Below are 21,464 nucleotides of genomic sequence, written 5' to 3' on the forward strand. Positions count from 1 at the left end.
GCTCAAGCCTTCTCTTTTGTGACTCAGGAAGGCCTTGGAAACTTCAGTTTTTCTACAAACAAGAGGCAGGGGACATAGAAGGGCTTTTGTACTTGTGGGTGGGGACCGTGCAGGGTTCTGCTGAGTTCCAACCCTACTGGCCAGGTAATTGTTATTAAGGATATCAATAATTTCATGAGGTTTTTTGAGGTGTCCTGGGATCCTAGAGTGGAGAAGACTCACAAGGAGTAGAGAAGCTTGTTTCTTCAATCTGCTCTGGGCTGCAGAGCACCACCTGCAGTCCTGCTTCAAAGAGGAGCACAGCTGCTACATGGACATGGTGGTCCCACTCATTGAAATTACTAGTTGTAAAATAATGAAAACTTATTTTTCATTATAATCTTATATCTTCCAATATATTAGTACACCAATAAGGGCAGCTTTGATTGTTTACTATTTACTAATACTTCTTAGAAGACTGGATTTCTGATGTCTTAAAATTAGGCACCAAATACAGAATGCTAGTTAAATTTGAATTTCATATCAACAACACTTTCTAAACTTTTAGTATATTTCAAATATTGTGTGGGTCTTACTTACCCTCAAAAAATGTTTGTCTGCATATGTTTATTTGTTAAGGCTGGCAACCCTATCTTCAAATACATACACTGGGAAGAAAAACTCTTTCTCTACTGATGTAGATCTGACAATAGACAGATTAACAGAGAGAAGCTTATTAAGTGTGTGGCAGCACTTGGATGAAAAGGCTCCCTGAACAGTCAGGGATGAGGGCTTATATGCCAATTTAATAGAGGAAAGGGACAGGGTAGGGCTTCTATGGGATAAAAATAAGATTTTTAGGGGGCACAATTGGGCTTTTAGGGGAACAAATAGAGGGTAGGACAGTTTATGGTAATGTTTGTTTATGCACTTTCTCATCCCTGTGCTAATGGTCAGACTCCTTCTTGTCTGGAAGGAGGCTACATATATATAGAGGCTACATATATAGAGAGATATACCAAATTCTTACTGTGTGTATAATGCTTATGTGCATTAATGCATCTATTCCTCACAATGGATTTATAAGGTTTGTACAATTCTTATCTTTATTTATTTATTTATTTATTTATTTAGTGAAACAGTGAAACATAAGGAGAATGTCACTTGATTAAGTTCACACAGCTAGGAACCAGAACTTAAAGATTCAGAAACTTCTCAACCTGTCCCTAATCAACTACCACAGCAGAAACCAGTGTTAGCAGGGCAGACAGCAGCCACCTAGAGCCTTGGAGGTGCAGTTCTTATCCTGCAGAGCCTTGGGGTTGTGACCCATGCCTGAAGGAGCTACAGAGACAGGACTGCCACACTAATGGACCCTGAAGGTGGGGCCATCATCCCAGAAGGCAGGGCATCAAACCAAAGGGGAATAGTCTTATGTTTAAGATCTAAGATATTTGCCTTACCTGGCACCCATTTTCTTCCTTTTGATTTCTTCCTTTTGAGGTAGGAATGTTGTCCCTTTCATTCTGGACATACACAAGTTATCTGACTTCACAAGGTCACAGATGAAAGCGGAATTTTTCTTCAGGATAAGTGAAATGTCGTGTCACCCATATCTGATTTAGATGATATTTAAATGATGCTTTGAACTGTAGACTTTAGAGTTGATACTAGACTGGGTAAGATTTTGGAGGCTGTTGGAATGGATGGAATGTATTTTTCAAGTGAGAAAGACATAAATTTTGGAAGGTCAAGGGCAGAAACTTATAGACTAAATATTTGCCCCCGTGAATTCATATGTTGAACTTTAACCTTCAATATACTGGTATTTGGAGGTGGTGCCTATGGGACATAATTATTGTTAGATGAGATCATAAGGGTGGTTTCCCCACGATGAGATTAGTGTCCTTATAAGAAGAACAAGAAGGACCAGAGTTCTCTCTCTCCTGCATGTGAAGATACTTCCATAAGAAGGCAAGCCAGCAGGAGGGCTCTCATCAAGAAACAAATCCATCAGCACATTGGTCTTGGACTTCCCAGGCTTGAGAATTATGAGAAATAAATGTGTGTGCTTTTAAGCTACTCCATCTATGTTATTTTGTTATAGCAGCTTGAGCTATATATGCTTTAGTGTATTGACACCATTTGAGATATTTGTCTGAGACATGATAGCAGGAAATGGTTTTAAAAAGAGTCTGTTCAGATACTATTTGGCTTTTGAGAGGGGAAACAAAACAAAACAAAACAAAAAAACAAACAACAGCAACAACAAAAAATACACTGAACATCATTAGCCTCTAGCCAGGCTAACTAAGGAATAAAGAAAGATGATAAAAATAAATGATATCAGAAATCATAAAGGAGACATCACTACCATTCCTATGGACATTAAGAGGAAAATAAAGGAATACTATGAACAACTCTAAGCCCACAAATTTGATAACCAAGATAAAATAGACCAACTCCTTGAAAGACACAATCTGCTGAAATTCACACAATAAGAAACAGACAATCTGAATAGGTCTATATCTATTAAAGAAATTGAATCAACAATTAATAACCTTTAAAACCAGAAGATACCAGGCCAATATGGGTTCTCTGGTGAATTCTACTGAACATTTAATATCTTATCATGAAATATAAGGTATTTAAGTTATGGGATATCAAACAGAAGGGTAAACACAAAGTACTATACCTTTTCTTCTTTGGAAGGGGTTAGTGTGATTCAGTTGTACAAAGGATAGCTATATCATATTGGACAGAATAATGACCTCGTTATTGTCTTTACTTAAACATTAAGTATGTTTTAAGGAGATGCATATGAGTATCGAGTTGACAACAGGTGGTCATGTGATGGTTAATTTTATATGTCAACTTGACTGGGCTAAACAAAATAGAGAGCCCAAAAGTTGACTTATACAAAAAGGGTTAATTGATTTTTAACAAAGGAACAAAGATAACTCAAGGGAGAAAGGATAGTCTTTAAACAAATGGTGGTGAAGCAACCATATATCCATATTCAGGGCAGTAGATTTAAATCCATATCTTACAATTTATATAAAATTAACTCAAAATGGATTATGACCTAAATATATGTAAATGATAAAACTGTTATTAGAAAACAGGAGAAAATATTTGTGTCCTTAGTTTAGGTTAGGCAGTGGTTGTAAGCTGCTACACTGTGACACAATTCATGAAGGAAAAACAATGAATAATTAGATTTCAAAAAATTAAATAAAACTTTGATCTGTGAAAGACACTGTTAAGAGAATGAAACAAAAGGCCACAATCTGAGAGGAAATATTGAAAGTCACATTAGATAAAGAATTTGTAACCAAAGTATTTAAAGAACTTCTAAAATTTAACAAGGAGATAAAAACTTTTGAAAAAATGGGCAAATAATTTGAACAGAACAAAGAAGATACACAGATAACAAATAAGCATGTGCAATGATGCCTGACATCATTAGTTACTAGGAATGTGCAAATTACAACCACAATGAGATACCTCTACACACTTTTTAGAGCTGCTAAAATTAAAATTATTGACAGTATCAAATGTAGACAAGGATGCTGAGACCTGGAAATCTCATACATTGCTGGTTGCAAAGAAGAATGCCATATCCACTTTGGAAACTACTTCAGTAATATTTAAATAAAGTTAAATGCATACTTATCATATGACCCATCATTGCCACTTCTACATATTTCCCCAGGAGAAATGAAAACTTATATTTACGCAAAAGATTGTAATGAAAATTCATAATAGCTTACATATAATTGCCAGAAACAACATAAATGTTCTTTAATGGGTAAATGGACAAACTGTGGTACATTCGTACCATGGAATACTATTCAGCAGTAACAAAGAACAAACTGCTGATATATGCAACAACATGGGTTAATCTTAAATGCATTATACTAAGTGAAAGAACCCTAGACTCAAAAGGCTGTATACTCTGTGATTCCATTGGATGACATTCTGAAAAATGGCAAAAGTATAGAGACAGAAGTTGCCAGAGGTGATGAAGTGGGGTGTACAATACAAAGGCTTAGTGGGAGGGAGTGAGGGAACTGTTCTATGTCTTGACATGGTAGTGATTCCATGATTCCATGTATTTGAGAGGACCAAAAAGTATTAATTTTACTTTATGTTCATGAAAATAAAATAATAATTTTATAAATGGGTGCATGGGAGTTAAAAGTTTATATCATTTAAAAATCCTTGTCAGTGTCAATACCTTGGAAAAAAGTGGGAGCATTATAAGGAAGCACAGTCCACTAAGCTGTACACTTGATCAGCACTGCAAGGTTTTCAAATGTTTTCAGATTTTCTTTCTCTTTGACATCAAGAATATTGTTTGAGTGCTCCCCAATATATAGGATAAATGATCAGATATACTTCACATGGTTTAAGCACTTTACTTCATAAGAGGGAGATTAAAGACAAGTTTTTTATTTAATGAGGAGAGGAGGGAGAAAATGTCTTCTAATGGTGAATCCTTTTCTAAAATAAGGTAATGAAGTAAATAGAATAAAGGAAACCACACTTCCTAATGATATTTTTCAAAGTATTGCATATTCTAAATTTTCTGTAATGCACATCAGTTACTCTTACAAACATAAAAAATTCACATTTATTTTGATAAAATAACACTTCTATGTAAAATAGGACACTTACTGCTTTGTTTCAAGTCTTACTATTAATAAGGCATGTGAAAATGAGATTTCTGATCCTTTAGGCACATCTTGCCTTATTGCTTAACACTGAATCCCACATATATCTATCCTTTAAAGTATTCTGTTTTATAATCTATCACCTACAAATTTGAATGTAAATTATTTTACTTTAGAACAATGTATAATGATATATCTCTCAGAGGATAGCTTTTGTGCTTCTACTATGTAAAAATATTAGCTTGCTTTTGACTTTTAAAAAGTTTTAGCATTTCCTCCTCTATCTACATGGCAAAAATTCTTCAAAATCAAAAATTATAAAGCTGAATTTAGCGAATATTCAGTAAGAATGAAGAGTAATCTGGAAACCTAATTTCATTTAGGAAAGTAAAATGTAAAGTTTTGCTATAAGTTGTAACATTGTCAAACTTATATTGAAAAGGATGTCTGGTCTGTTCTGTGTCCACGGACAAAGGACTGTGCAGTGTTGTCCTCAGAGCACAGTGGATATCCTCTTTTTAAAATTATAGTATGAACCATCACTGCTGTTTTTTTTATCTCATTGCGATCCAGCATTTTAGAGAATATATATTAAATAAGAATTCATGATCTTCAACTTCAATAAGTACTTTCTGCTAATCAATGTGTAAGATTCAATTTCACAAGCTATATGGGTTTTTATGATAAACTGGACTGTATCACAGGAAATGACCATTTTTTCAATGAGAAAATAAGATATCCTAATGGATTCTAATTTGTTACTCTATATAAAATAACTACTGATTTTCAGACATATACAGTCAATGTAATTTAACCATTTTGCTGATGAAGAAGGCATTTGAAACTTCACCTGACCATTGAACAATGTAAGAGTCAGGGACACTGACCCTAACAGTGTAGTTGAAAATCCATGTATAACTTTTCACTCCCCCAAAATTTAACTACTAATAGCCTGTTGTTGACCAAAAGCCTTACTTGAAAACATAAATAGCCAATTAACACATATTTTCCATGTTATATGTATTATATACTATATTCTTACAATAAAGTCAGTTAGAGAAAAGAAAACGATTTAAGAAAATCCTAAGGAAGAGAAAATATGTTAACAGTACTTACTGTATTTATCAATACCATATGTTTACATCATCTACTTCCAAAACAAATAATCTGTCAGTTCATATGTCAATATTGTCTTATATGATACAGAACATCATAGATGTTCTACATATTACTGATACAGAACATCATAGATGTTATACATATTACTAACACTGGACATCAAAAGTGAAAAGATAATGTGAGGAAGAAATTCATATTTATTTAGAGGTATAACAATTTATGTATTGATAATGTAGAAGTACCAGTCATTGCTTTATGTTATCTGAGTGTAACCCATACAATCACTTTATGATAGACTAGCCTATACACTAATGAATGAGTCATTATAAATTTTTTGTGGCATACAGTGTTATATACATAATGTAGTATTAGTATCGGAAACATTGTTACTTTTCCATTGAAGTATAGTCGATTTACAATATTAGTTTCAGATGTACAGTGGAATGATTTGATATTTTTATAGGTTATGCTCCAGATAAAGTTATTATAAAATATTGGCTATATTCCTTGTGCTACACATCACATCCTTTTAACATGCATTTTAAACCTAGTAGTTATACCTCTTAATCTTATCCACTTGTTTTGTCCCTGTACCCACTCCACTCTCTGCTGGTAACCACTAGTTTGTTCTCTGTATCTGTGAGTCTGTGTCTGTTTCGTTATATTCATTCATTTCATTTTTTAGATTACACATTTAAATGAAAAATACAGTATTTGTCTTTTTCTGTCTTACTCATTTCGCTAAGCATAATACCCCTCAAGTTCATGTATGTTGTTACAAATGGCAAAATTTCATTATTTTTTTATGGCTGAGTAATATTTTATATATATATATATATATATATATATATATATCTCACATCTTCTTTATCCATTCATCTGTTGACTTAGGTTGCTTCCATATCTAGTCTATTGTAAATAATGCTGCTGTGAACATTGGTATATGGAACATATATCTTTTCAAATTAGTGTTTTCATTTTCTTCAGATAAATACCCAGGAGCTGGATCGTATGATAGTTCTATTTTTAATTTTTTTAAGGAAACTTCATACTGTTTTGCATTTCCATAGTGGCTGAACCAATTTATATTCCCACCAACAGTGCACAAGGGTTCACTTTTCTCCACATCTTCACCAACATTGTTATTTGTTGACTTTTTCATAAGGCCATTCTGACAGGTGCGAGGTGATACCTCTTTGTGGTTTTGATTTACATTTTCCCGATGATTAGTGATATTGAAAATCTTTTCATGTGCATGTTGGCCATCTGTATGTCTTCTTTGGATAAATGTCTATTCATTTCTTCTGTTTAGATTTTAACTGAGCTGTTTTTCTTTTCTTTATATTGGAGTATAGTTGATTTACAATGTTGTGTTAGTTTCAGGTGTGCAATAGAGTGATTTAGTTATACATATTCATATAACTATTCTTTTTCAGATTCTTTTCCCATATAGGTTATCTAAAAATGAGTTGTTTGTTTTTTTGATATTGAGCTGTATGAGTTCTTCATGTATTTTGGATATTAACACATTTATCAGACATGTCATTTGCAAATATCTTTACCCATTCAATAGGTTCCCTTTTTCTCTTTTTGATGGTTTCCTTCATCTTGCAAAACATTTAAGTTTAATTAGGTCCCACTTGTTTTTTTTTTTTTTGTCTTTTGTTCTCCTTTACCTTCCTTGAGAAGACAGATCCAAAAAATATTGCTAAGATCAATGTCAAAGAGCATATTGCCTACTTTTTTAAAGAAGTTTTATGGTTTAGGTCTCACGGTTAGGTCTTTAATTCATTTTGAGCTTATTTTTGTATATGGTGTGAGGATAGTTCTAATTTCATTGTTTTGCATATGGCTTTCCAGTTTTCCTAGCATCATTTATTGAAGAGACTCTCTTTTCTGCATTGTATATTCTTGCCTCCTTTGATGTGGATTAATTGACTATATGTGCATGGGTTTATTGCTGGGATGTCTATTCTTTGGGAGTGGGGTATGGGCTCTTTATTCTGCTGCATTGATCTATGTGTCTATTTTTGTGCCAGTATCATACTGTTTTAAATACTGTAGATTTGTAGTGTACTCTGAAGTTAGGAAGTGTGAAACCTGCAGCTTTGCTCCTTTTCTCTCATGATTTCTTCATTTTTCAGGGTCTCTTGTGGTTCCATACAAACTTTAGGATTATTTATTTTAGTTCTGTGAAAAACTTTACAGGTATTTTGATAAGGATTGCATAATATCTGTAGATTGCTTTGGGTGATATCGGCATTTTATCAATATTAATTTTCCCAATCAAAGGACATATCTTTCCACTTATTTGTATTGTCTTTAATTTTCTTTGTCAATGTCTTATATAGTTTTCAGAGTATAGGTCTTTCACCTTCTTGGTTAAATTTATCCCTAGATATTTTATTCTTTTTGATGTGATTGCAAATGGGATTGCTTTCTTGATTTCTATTTCTGATAGGTATTAGTATATAGAAATGCAACAGCTTTCTGGATATTAATCTTGAATCCTGCAACTTTACTAAATTCATTTATTAGTTCTAATAGATTTTGGTAGACACTTTAGGGTTTTGTATATATAATATCATGTCATTTCCAAATGACAGTTATTTTACCATCCAATTTAGATGTCTTTACTTCTTTTTCTTGTGTGATTGCTGTAACTAGGACTTCCAATACTGTGTTAATTAGTAGTGGTGAGAGTGGGCATCCCTTTCTTGCTCCTGGTCTTAGAGGAAATAGCTGAAGCTTTTCACTTTGTATTATAACTTTAGCTGTGGGTTTGTCATAAATGGGTTTATTATGTTGAGGTATGTTTCTCTATAAAACTTTGTTGAGAGTTTTATCATGAATAGATGTTGAATTTTGCCCAATACTTCTTTCCATCTACTGAGATGACCACGTGTTTTTTGTCCTTCATTTTGTTAATGTGATGTATCATGTTGATTGATTTGTTGGTACTGAAGCATCCTTAAATGCCTGGAATAAATCCTACTTGATTTTAGTGTATCATCCTTTTGTATTGTTGAAATTCCATTTGCTAATATTTTTGTTGAGAATGTTTTAATCTTTGTTCATCAGGGATATAGGCTTGTCACTGTCTTTTATATAGTGTCTTTGCCTTGCTTTGGTATCAGGGTAATGCTGTCCTTGAGTTTGAGAGTGGTCCCTTTTTTTCAAATATTTTAAATAGTTTGAAAAGAATAGGTATTAACACTTAAATGTTTGGTAGAATTTCACTGTGAAGCTATGTGGTCCTGGACTTTTGTTGGGTGTTTTTTGATTACTGATTCAATTTCAGTACTTGTGATTGCTCTGCTCAGATTATCTATTTCTTCCTGACTCAGTTTTGAAAGATGGTATGTTTCTAGGAATATAACCTAGAGGTTGTCCAATTTGTTGGCATATAAGTCTTCATAGCATTCTTTTATGATTTTTGGATCTCTTTTATATCGGATGTCATTTCACCTCTTTTATTTCTTATTTTGTTTGGGTCTGCTCACTTTTTTTTCTTAAAGAGCCTGGCTAGGGCTTATCAATTTTGTTTATCAAAAAAGAAAAAAAAACTCTTGATTTCATTGATCTTTTCTATTATTTTTTGACCTCTATTTTATTTATTTCTACTGTGATCTTTATTTCCTTCCTTCAGCAGACTATGGGTTTTGCTCTTTTTCTATTTATTAAAATTCCATTATATGGTAGGTTAGGTTGTTTATTTGAGATTTTTCTCATTTCTTGAGGTAGGCCTGTATCACTATAAACTTCCTTCTTAAAACTGCTTTTGTTACTTCTCATAGATTTTGAAAGGTTGTTTTTTTTTTTCTTGTCTCAAGATATTTTCTGATTTATTCTTTGATTTCTCTATTGATCCATTGTTTCTTTTAGTAGCATGTTGTTCACTCTCCACATGTTTAGATTTTTCCTGTTTTTTTCCCTAGTTTTGTACCTTTGTGGTAGGAAAAGATGCTTGACACAATTTTTACCTTCTTAAATTTACTTAGACTTGTTTTGTGGACAAGCATGTGATATATTCTGGAGAACACCTCCCATGTGGACCTGAAAAGAATATGTATTTTGCTGTTTTGGGATGGAATGTCCTGCAGATATCTATTAAGTCCAACTAGTCAAATGCATCACTTAAGGCCACTGTTTCCTTACTGATTTTCTTTCTGAATGATCTGTCCACTGATATAATTGGAGAATGGAAGTTCCCTAGTAATATTGTACGATTGTCAATTTCTCCCTTTGTGTCTGTTAATGTTTCCTTTATATATGTAGGCACTGCTATATTAGGTGCATTTATCTCTACAAATGTTATATCCTCTTTTTGTAGTAATTGTTTATTATTATATAATGCCATTCTTTGTTTTTTGCTATACACTTTGTTTTAAAGTCTTTTCTGACATGAGTATTGCTACTTGAACTGTATTTTCATTTCCATTTTTATGAAATATCTTTTTTCCATCTTCTCACTTTCAGCCTGTGAGTCTCTTGTAGGCAGCATAGAGATGGGTCTTGTTTTTTTAATCCAATCAGCCACCCTATGTCTTTTAATTGGAGCATGTATATACTTACTACCATTTTATTACTTGTTTTCCACATGTTTTTGTAGTTCTTTTCTTCTTCTTTTTGTTTCTTCTCTTGTGGTTTGATTTAGTGTTATGCTAGTTTTCCTTTCTCTCTTTTTTGTTTATCTGTTATAAGTTTGATTTGTGGTTACCATGGAATTCATATATGTTAACCTACAGCTATATCTACTTGTTTTAAACTGGTGGTCATTTAAATTCAAACACATTTTAAAAGACTTATAATTTTTACTCCCTTTCCCAACATTTTGTGTTTTTGAGGTCATATTTTACATCTTCACATCTCTCCCTTAATTGTTTATTGTAGTTATAATTGATTTTACACTTTTTGTCTTCTAACATTTGTACTGCTTATTTGATTGCTGATCCACAGCCTTTACTATATATTTGTCTTGTGGGATTTTTCATTTCCTATAAATATTTACTTCTTATTGTAGTCTTGTCTTTTTCATTAAAATAAGGTCCTTTAACATTTCTTGTAAAGTTGGTTTAGTTTTGATGAATTTTTTTGGTCTTTGCTTGTCTGAGAATCTCTTTATCACCCCTTCAATTCTGAATGATAGTCTTGCTGGGCAAAGTATACTAGGTTGTAGGTTTTTCCCTTTCAGTACTTTAAATATATCATGCCACTCCCTTCTGACCTGCAAAATTTCTGTTAAAAAAACAGTGGATAGCATTATGGGGTTTCTTTTGTATGTGACTCTGTTTTTCTCTTGCTGACTTTGAAATTCTCTCTTCAACTTTCACCATTCTAATTATGATTTGTCTTGGTGTGGGTCTCTTTAGGTTCATCTTTGTTGGAAGTCTCTGTGTATCCTGTGTTTGGATATGTTTCTATCTTCAGCTTCAGGAAGTTTCCAGTCTTAATTTTATGAAATATATTTTTGTCCTCTTTCTCTCTTTCTTCTCCTTCTGCAACCCCCTACAATGTGAATGTTAGTAGGCTTAATGTTGTCCCAGAGGTCCCTTAACTATCATCACTTTTTTAAAATTTATTTTTCTTTTTGCGTTCTGATTGAGTGAGTTCCACTATTCTGTCTTCCAAGTCACTTATGCATTCTTCTGTATCATCTAATCTGCTCTTAATTTTAACTAGTATATTTTTAATTTCAGTTATTGCATTCTTCATCTCAGACTGGCTGTTCTTTTATATATATTCTAGTTTTTTGTTGAAATTCTCATTGTGCTCCTTTATTCTTTTTCCAAGGTCAGTTAGCATTCTTATTGTTATTGCTCTGAACTCTTGATCTGGTGAATTACTTGTTTCTGGTTCACTAAGATTTTTGGTTTTGTTTTTACTTTTTCTTTAATTTGAAACACGTTTCTCTGTCTTTTGTTTAACTTTTTCTGTTTCTATGAAGTTAAGTAAAACAGTTACCTATCCCAGTCTTAAACAGTTGTTCTTGTGTGGGAACATCTGGGTTGGGGCCAGAGGAGTTGGGGCCTCACTACTGAGTCAGTTTTGTTTTTGCTGGTAATATGGGTATCTGCCCTGAAGTTAGTTTCACTCCTCCTAAATGCAGGCAGGGACTTGTGTGTTGACAAAGGCTGTCTACATCCTTGCCAGAGGCAGGGTTGGATCCCAGCTGGTTCCATTCTGAGCCTCTATGTGTGCACACTTGTCAACAGTGCCTCAGACCTTAAGGGAACAATGCCAGAGAAAAAGGTGCTGGAGCAGGCATCCAATGCAGGCTGGGATGTGTGCTGGGGTGGTCCCAGCTAGTTGACCAGAGCTCTAGGCAGTTTCCAATCTGCTGCCTCCACATTGTGACCGTGAGTAAGCAAGTATGTGCATGCAAGTATGTGCATGCAACCAAGGACTCATGCACTGGTAATGGTTGCCTCCACCCTGTTCATTGGCAGAGTCAAGTCCATTCCCTCTACGTGTGCATACCTCCCTTGGCCACAGCAGCCTCTGCTCTAGTGGAGAGCAGTGCTGGGGCAAGAGGGGCTGGAGTAGGTGCCCATTGTGCACTGGGGTGTGCACTGAGTCAGTCCCAGAAAGCCAGCTAGAGTCCCAGGAAGTTTTCGATGTGCTGCTTCCATGTTGTGACCCAGAGTAAGCAAGCTTGCATGTGTGCTCTTCAAGAGCAGAGTATCAGTTTCTTACAGTCTTACAGTAAGTCCCACCAGTTTTCAAACCAGCTAAGGGGGCTCATCTTTCTGGTGTCAGACCCCAGAGCTGGGTTGCCCAATAGGTAGCTTGAACCCCTTGCTCCCCAGGGAGTGTCCCCAAGCCCATTATATCCCCCTCCTCTCCTGTGTCCCCTTCTGGGGTGTGGGTCCCTACGAGATTGCTTCTCCTCCTTTCCTATCATACCACGTATGTATCTTTCTTTACAGCCTTGGTTGTAGAAGAGCCTCTCTGCCAGTCTCCAGATTGCTTTCAATGAGAATTGCTCCACATATAATTGTACTTTTGATGTGTTCATTCGGAAGGTGAGATCAGTATTATCTCCATCTCCACCAGCTTTTAAAAATGTGTTATTTTCTTAAAGGGGCACAATAATTGGATTTAGGGCCCACCTGACTAATCCAGGATGATCTCATCTTGATAGTCTTAAATTACTTATATCTGCAAAGACCCATTTTCCAAATAAGCTCACATTCACAGGCTGTGCATAGACATATCTTTTGGGAGCCATCATTCAACCCACTACAATTGCTAATAAAAAAAGAAAAACTTACACTCAAAAGAATATATTTTTGCAAAGTTTTAAATACTTACAACAGTTACATGCTGTGGTAGAGTTACAGAGGGAGGTACAGAAAACAGAGCATGCTAGTGAAACAGTAGTCAATGTTATTTTTCTTATTTTACAAAAAATCAAGACTGTTGCGATATGAAACTGAATATATTTCAGACAAAATTTTTAAACATTATCTGTTGAAGCTTCTGACTCTTGATGCTTTTATAGAGAACTATGAACTGTATAGTTGAATCATGGTTTATAAAAAGGAACAAAATGGGGCTTCCCTGGTGGCGCAGTGGTTGAGAGCCTGCCTGCAGATGCAGGGGACACGGGTTCGTGCTCCGGTCCAGGAGGATCCCACATGCTGCAGAGCAGCTGGGCCCGTGAGCCATGGCCGCTGAACCTGCGTGCCTGGAGCCTGTGCTCTGCAACGGGAGAGGCCACAACAGTGAGAAGCCCGCGTACCGCAAAAAAAAAAAAAAAAAAAAGGAACAAAATGAACCAAGATTGGCGATTTTTGGCGATATGAAACTGAATATATTTCAGACAAAATTGCACTAATTTTTTTTTTTTTAATTTTTGTCTGTGTTGGGTCTTCGTTGCTGCACGTGGGCTTTCTCTAGTTGTTGTGAGCGAGGGCTACTCTCCATTGTGATGCATGGGCTTCTCATTGTGGTGGCCTCTCTTGCTGTGGAGCATGGGATCTAGGCACATGGGCTTCAGTAGTTGTGGCTCACGGGCTTAGTTGCTCCGCAGCATGTGGGATCTTCCCAGACCAGGGATCGAACCAGTGTCCCCCGCATTGACAGGCAGATTATTAACCACTGTGCCACCAGGGAAGTCCCTGCACTTAATTTTGAATATAAAGTTTTCAAGCATACAAGCTTTGTGAAAAAAGAAAAGAAAAAAAAAGTGCATTTTTAATTTCTGGAAAATTGAAATCAACTTTTCTCCTTCTACCATATCTTATCATGCAGGTGTTTAATAGCTAAAACTATTGAAAAGGTAAAAAAACAAAACAAAAAAAAATGAGAAAACCATTATACATCATTCTTGGATTTTTCAATGACTTCTATGGAATATAAAAATATTATTTGTGTATCTTTGTATATAGATATCCCTCAAATTCACAATATAACTTAAATTTCATAATGAATCCTGTAATCAAAGGTATTAATATTTAAAGAAATATTGGAATACCTTAATTATAAGAATCATGGCCAGAGAATATAAGAATATATATATATATATATATAAGTATATATGAATATAAGAGTATAAGGATGGCCAGAAGACCTTCATTCTGAGTAATATGTATTTGTGTCTCATGTAGATGTATCAAGAAAAAGTCCTATTTTGGAGAGACAAGGAATTCTTGTGTCTCCGAAATCCAATCCATACAAAGAGCAAAATTAAACATGTATTTCCGATTATGTCAGGGTTGAAAAGACCTTAACGGTGATGGGTGATATTTGTAGATATTTGTAATCTTCTTTTATAATAATCAAATTTAAGTACCTCGCCTCTCTAGCCCTGAACCTGATTTCTTTTGTACAATCCCAATTACAAGCAAATCATTGTTTCTGGAGTTTCGTCAATTTTGGATTAGATCTTGCCTGATTAATTCTTGAGATCTATTTTCTGCAGAGACTGCTTATCGATCTGGTGGTATCTTTTGGGGCCAGATAGAACCTTTTCTACATGCCAGCCTTTCTAATAATCTACATTTCTAATTTTCTGCCCATATTCTCCTCTTCCAAGCCATATACACTCAGGTCATTTCTCTGGCTATTTGTTTTTAAATATATTCTAGGGTTAACATTCTCTTTAAAGAGTAATATTCAAAACAGAAACCAAACTCCAGTTATGGAGAATTGTAATTACCCATATAAAACTGAATTTAAATTTTATATTTTTGACAATGGCAGTAGCTATTTTTAGGAGTCATATGATTCTATTATGTGATAATTTTCTCACTGCCAATTGTCTCTTCCATGACTTCTTTCTATAATTTCTATTGCTAACCTCCATGGCCTCCTCATCCAATTCTTGTGTACTTATTTGATGCTCATCAGTAATACAACCCACATTTTTCCCTAGATTTATTCTAATGTTGTAATTCCTTGAGATATTATGAATTTATTCTTTTGTCATCCCAAACTTGGACCCTTATACATAACTTCAAATAATGAACATATTTGTTAAATATACCTTGTAAGTCTTCAGCCAGTTTTATTGAAAAAAATATGCTTAAGAAGGCAGGTTGAAAACAAAGTTCTCTTCTATGACAAAACTGATGAGCAACTTTTAATGTAAGCATTTCAAACCATTACTAACTCCCCTAATTGAGCAGAAGCAAGGCCATATTTCTTCACCATTTCCACAAAAATATCATTTACCTTCATACTGTATTTCAAACATCTTATTACACATTTCCATTGTTTAGCAGGCAAGAAGCATTGCCAGAAATAAGATTAGTGTGATATAATTTATTCTTAGTGAACAAAAACCTGTTTTAGGATAGACATAGCACTCTTTTAATCGTGCATTAGACTATTTTTCCAGTCTCAATTTCAAGTGTAATTTTTACAAAGTGAAATTAATAATCATTCTACTTTGATAACAGGAAAACACCACTGCTGTTTTTTTGTCTTCAAGCTCTCTTTTCCATTCTACATTAATCTCCAAAAATCACTTATAACACTTAAATTCTATTATTAGGATTTTTCAAAATGTATATGGACAAGAGTCTTTGACTGCATTCATATGTGATCTCTTAGATTATTTTTTTTTAACTTGGCCTTCAGTCCACAATTGGTCCCACTCTTTAAAAGAACATGATCTCTTGAAAGAACAATGGTCTCTTGGGTTAGCAGAGAAAACTAAAACAAGAGAAGGTGGTTCTGCCCTTTTTATTACTATGCACAATTGACCCTTGAACAATATGGGTTTAAACTGCATGGGTCCACTTATATGTGAACTTTTTCCAATAAATATTGGAAACATTTTAGGATGTTTGTAATAATTTGAAAAAAAACTCAGACAAAGCCCATAGCCTAGAAATAAAAAAAAATAAAAAATTAAGAAAAAGTTAGATATGCCATGAATGAATAAAATATATGTAGATACTAGTCTATTTTATTGTTTACTACTATAAAATATACACAAAAATTTATAAAAAGTTAAAATTTAACAGAACTTATGCACACAGACTCTATGTGATCCCACTCGCAGTTGAGAGAAATGTAAACAAACAAAGATTCAGTGTCAAGTCAAAACTGCACAAAGTTAACTGTAGTATATACTGAACTACTGTAATAATTTTGCAGCCATCTCCTGTTGCTATTGTGGTGACCTCAAGAGTCGCGTGTACTTGCTTAAAATGCCATTTACATGAATCACTTCCACGTGAACAGTTAGTCACTCCAGTAGATTGTGTATTACAAAAAAAGTGATCTTTCACAGTTCTCATGTACTTTTCATTGTGTTTAGCAATACCATAAACCTTAACAACATCATGGGACCCATGAGAAGTGCCACTAGTGATGTTGGAAGTGCTCCCAAGCAATGTCATGACATTACAAGAAAGAGTTGAATTGCCATAGATTGAGGTCTGCAGCTGCAGTTGGCCACCATTTTAAGATAAATGAATCCAGTTTAAGGACAATTGTAAAAAAAAGAAAAGGAAATTTGTGAAGTCATCGCTGATACTACACCAGCAGGCATGAAAAACTTGCACATTTTGTGAATACCTTTTTATCTTGTATTGAAAATGCAGCTTTTACATGGATGCAGGATTGCTATAAGAAAGGCATACCTATAGACTGTACTATGATTTGAGAAAAAGCAAAGTCAGTATAAAACTTAAAGCAAAAGGAGGGTGAAGGATCTAAGGTTGGAGAACGTAATGCCAGCAAAGGATGATTTGATAATTTTAGAAAGAGGTTTGGTTTAAAAAATGTCAAGGTAACAGGAGAAGCAGCTTCTGATGACTAAGATGCAGCAGATGAGTTCTCAGACACCATTAAGAAAATCCTCAAGGAGAAAGGATATCTGCTTGAACAGGTTTTTGGTGCAAATGAAAGTACCCTATTCTGAAAAAAACAAAAATACCACAAAGAACATTCATTAGTAAGGAAGAGAAGCCAGCACTGGGATTTAAGGCAGGAAGGGATAGGCTAAGTGTACCATTTTTTGTAAATGTGGCTGGGTGTAAGATCAGGATGGCCCTTTCCCTATATCTGCTAACTTCTGAGCCTTGAAGGGAAAAGATTAAAACAGTTGCCAGTTTTTTGTTTTGGTTTTTTTCATTGTACAACAAAAAAGGCTTGGAAAACAAGAACATGGTTTCTGGATTGTTTCCATCAAAGCTATGTCTCTGAAGACACAAAGTACCTTGCCAGTAAGGGACTGCTTTTTAAAGTTATTTTGTTATGGGACAAAGTCCCTGGACACCCAGAACCCTTTGAGTTCAAAACTGAAGGCATCAAAGTGGTCTGCTTGCCCCCAAATACAACACTTCTAATTCAGCCTCCAGATCAGCGGGTCATAAATTCTTTTAATTCTAATTACACACACTACTCTGCGGAAAGGATTGTCAACACTATGGAAGAGAACCCTAATAGAGAGAATTCATGAAAGTCTGGAATATGCCATAGTTGTTATAGAAAAAGCCATCAAGCCTAAAATAACAAATTCCTGCTGGAAAAAAAAAAACACATCCAGATGTTGTGCATGACTTCACAGGATTTATGACAGAGCCAATCAAGGAAATCATGAAAGAGACTGTGGATATGGCAAAAAGGGTGGGAGGTAGCAGTTTTCAAGATACAGATCCTAGAGATATTCAAGAGCTAATAGACACCACATGAGAGGAATTGACAGAAGACAATTAGATGGAGAAGAGCACTTCCCAACCTGGGCCAGACGATGAGGAAGAAGCAGCGCCCGGAAACAAATTGATGCTGGACAACCTGGCAGAAGGGCTCTGATTACTCATGACTGATTTCAACTCCTTTACAGCCTGGACCCTCTATGATATGGATACCGAAACTAAAGCAAACAGTGGAAGAAAGATTGGTCTTGTATAGAACCGTTTTTAGAGAAATGAAAAAGCAAAAATGTCAGACAGAAATTACGATGTATTTCCAATGAAGCTACATGCAGTAGGTCTGCCTCTCAGCCTGCCCTTCCACCTCTGCCACCCCTGAGACAGCAGGAACAACCCTCCTCCTCTTCCCCCTCCTCAGCCTACTCGATGTGAAGACAGTGAGGATGAAGACCTTTATGATGACTCACTTCCACTTAATGAATAGTAAATCATCATCATATCATACAGTTAATAACCTTACCTGTTGTGTATGTGTGTGAATGTATTTGCATGATAATCTGTATGGCAAGAACTGTAAGAGACGTTTTTTGTGTGCATCGTCATCATCATTATTGCCTGAGTATTCACCCTGTAGAACATCAGGTGCAAGACTTGGACTGAAGTGGATAGCCTTCAGATATTTAATACAAAATTAATAATGTGTTATTAATAATGTTTCTTACTATGCTATAACTTTGTGTAGAGGTTAAGAATGATCCTCAGAGAATTCAAAAGGGGGTGTGGCTTGCAAAATTTTGTTTTCAGACTTGTGGTCTACAGAACTGTGAGAAAATAAATTTCTGTTGTTTTAAACCACCAACCGGTGATTTATTTATTTATTTTTAAACACCTTTATTGGAGTATAATTGCTTTACAATGGTGTGTTAGTTTCTGCTTTATAACAAAGTGAATCAATTACACATATACATATGTTCCCATATCTCTTCCCTCTTGTGTCTCTCTCCCTCCCACCCTCCCTATCCCACCCCAGTAGCCTTAGAAAACTAATATAGCCATCATTTGTATTTAACTAAAACCTTACTTTTAAAGTATGAAGATTCCATGTTCATGGCTCAAAGAGAAATAAATACAAGAGAAAAATCAGCCAATGATCTAGGTTGCTTGACACAGTAATTACTGTACTAGAAAGTTAAGAAAGTAGGAATCAGTAAGACATTATGAAAAAACTCTTTTGTCTCTTTACAGAGACTAGAAGGTGTCCAGTGGCCTTTTAAAACTTTTGACCCAAGTGATTTCCTATGATGGATGATTTTAACTGCTTATGTCTAAGCCAAATTATGAACTGTAAGATCAATGTATGTAAAATATGTTTAAAAATAACCTCAACTTCTGGTCCTGGAACAACAAAAACAGTCTTGACTGGTAGTTTACTTAATGTGTGAGACATGTGTCAGCTAATCCAATTTTTAGTAAAGTAAGTGAAATTCAGAGTGGTTTAAAGAAGCTACTTCAGGTGTGTTGCTATTTAAAAAAATATACATTAGGCAGGTCTGAGGGTTCCAACCCTGTGGCCAGTAAACTGTCACACAGCTGGCACAACCCTTTAAATATTAAAATGATGCAACATGAAGTAGACATGCCATGAAAATAAAATTGGCAATAACAGTGGGAGAGGAATAGGAATTGCTCTAGCAACATATACAAATTTTGTCAGGCATGTTGATTGTCCAAATGAGATTGAAGGCCATTAATTTATAAGAACACCCAGCTACTGGTTTGAAATTTGAAGAGAAACATATGGTAAATTTGAAGTTAAATTATTACTAATGCTCATGGAGAATTTCAAAAATAATTATATGGGAATTTTATATTCAAGACTTATAACTAGGTCAAGGCTGCTAGATCAGAAATTGTATATCTATGGTTTCTTATTAAAAACACATGATCTGGGCTTCCCTGGTGGTGCAGTGGTTGAGAGTCCGCCTGCCCATGCAGGGGACACGGCTTCATGCCCTGGTCCAGGAAGATCCCACATGCCGTGGAGTGGCTGGACCTGTGAGCCATGGCTGCTAGGCCTGCATGTCCAGAGCCTGTGCTCTGCAACGGGAGAGGCCACAACAGTAAGAGGCCTGTGTACCGCAAACAAACAAACAACAAAACAAAAAACAAAACATAAAAACAAACAAAAACCACATGATCTTAGATGATAATTTAGATAAACACATAATGAGGGTATGGATATTCTTAGGCATTTTTTTCTTACAAATAAATTTTAGAATCAGTATCTCAAGTCACTGTGTGTCATCACAAATAAGATTGATAGGCATGTCATTGATTGGCATGTCATTGCATTTACAGATCAACACTTCTTTCTTCACTTCCTAAGAATATTTGCTTAAAATCATAAGTAGATTTTGAGTTTTATCAAGTAGCTTTTTACAACTATCAACATGTCATTTTAATCTTTTCCCCATTAGTCTAATAGTTTGATAAACTGAACGACAACATTTGCCTTGGTAATATATTATATATATATATTATAATTTTCATTATTAGAGAAAAATTGCACTTATGGTCCCATATGAAATAAAATTCTACTCATATTTGTTCTATATTTGTTTTAATATCAGAGCTTTTCTGGATTTATAAAATGACATTTTCTATATTCAACAACATTTATTGTTTCTGAGGAACTTAGTTACAGGTGTGTTAGAAAGAACTTATAAATAAAACTATTTAGGATTAGATCTATGGACTTTGGGGCAATTGTAATTTATTGCACCGTCATATCGTTCAATTTTTATTTTAACAATTCTTTGCAGGAAATTTTGATCATTAAAAATATTTTAGAACAATTCGCCTTTGTTGATAGTTTCAAAATAATTAAAATGTACATGTATTATGTAAGTGCTCATTGCAAATCCAAACAAATCCTCTCCTACAGCAGCATCTTTGGTTTTCCTAAATAAATATTTCTGTTTACCTTTATTTTAGAGATATTTATACATAAGGTTGTCTATATTTAAAAATAAGGTGTCAATTCTGTTTTTTTCAAATATTCATTGTGGTTATTGTACTAAAATTTAACAAACATTATTTATTTCTAATTTTTCTTTTTCTTTTCACAATAAAGGAATTATTTTGTTGAGTGTTTTTTCATGTGATCACACATTTGTTCATGTTTTATAAGTACTAACGAGTAATATTCTTATTGCTGTTATATTTTAAATATTTTGTAAATGAAAGTTAAAGCTATGCAGCAGCTTCCCCCTAGCCATCCATTTTACATTTGGTGGTGTATATATGTCAATGCTATGCTCTCACTTCATCCCAGCCTCCCCTCCCCTCCCCGGGTCCTCAAGTCTGTTCTCTAAGTCTGTGCCTTTAAAGTTATTTAGATGCACATTTTGTTAAATTCCAATTTGTTGAAACAATTTGGTTTGAAATTTTTTTTAATGCATTATTATTCCAATGACAAATATGGACTTTGATGACTGATCTGCATTCGGGTTCTGGTGGCTGGCTAATGAAATCTATTGACATCTCTCACTTTGCACAATGCTTGATACATATTTAGTAC

Source organism: Orcinus orca, chromosome 9 (genome assembly GCF_937001465.1).
Source record: "Orcinus orca chromosome 9, mOrcOrc1.1, whole genome shotgun sequence".
NCBI lineage: Eukaryota > Metazoa > Chordata > Mammalia > Artiodactyla > Delphinidae > Orcinus > Orcinus orca.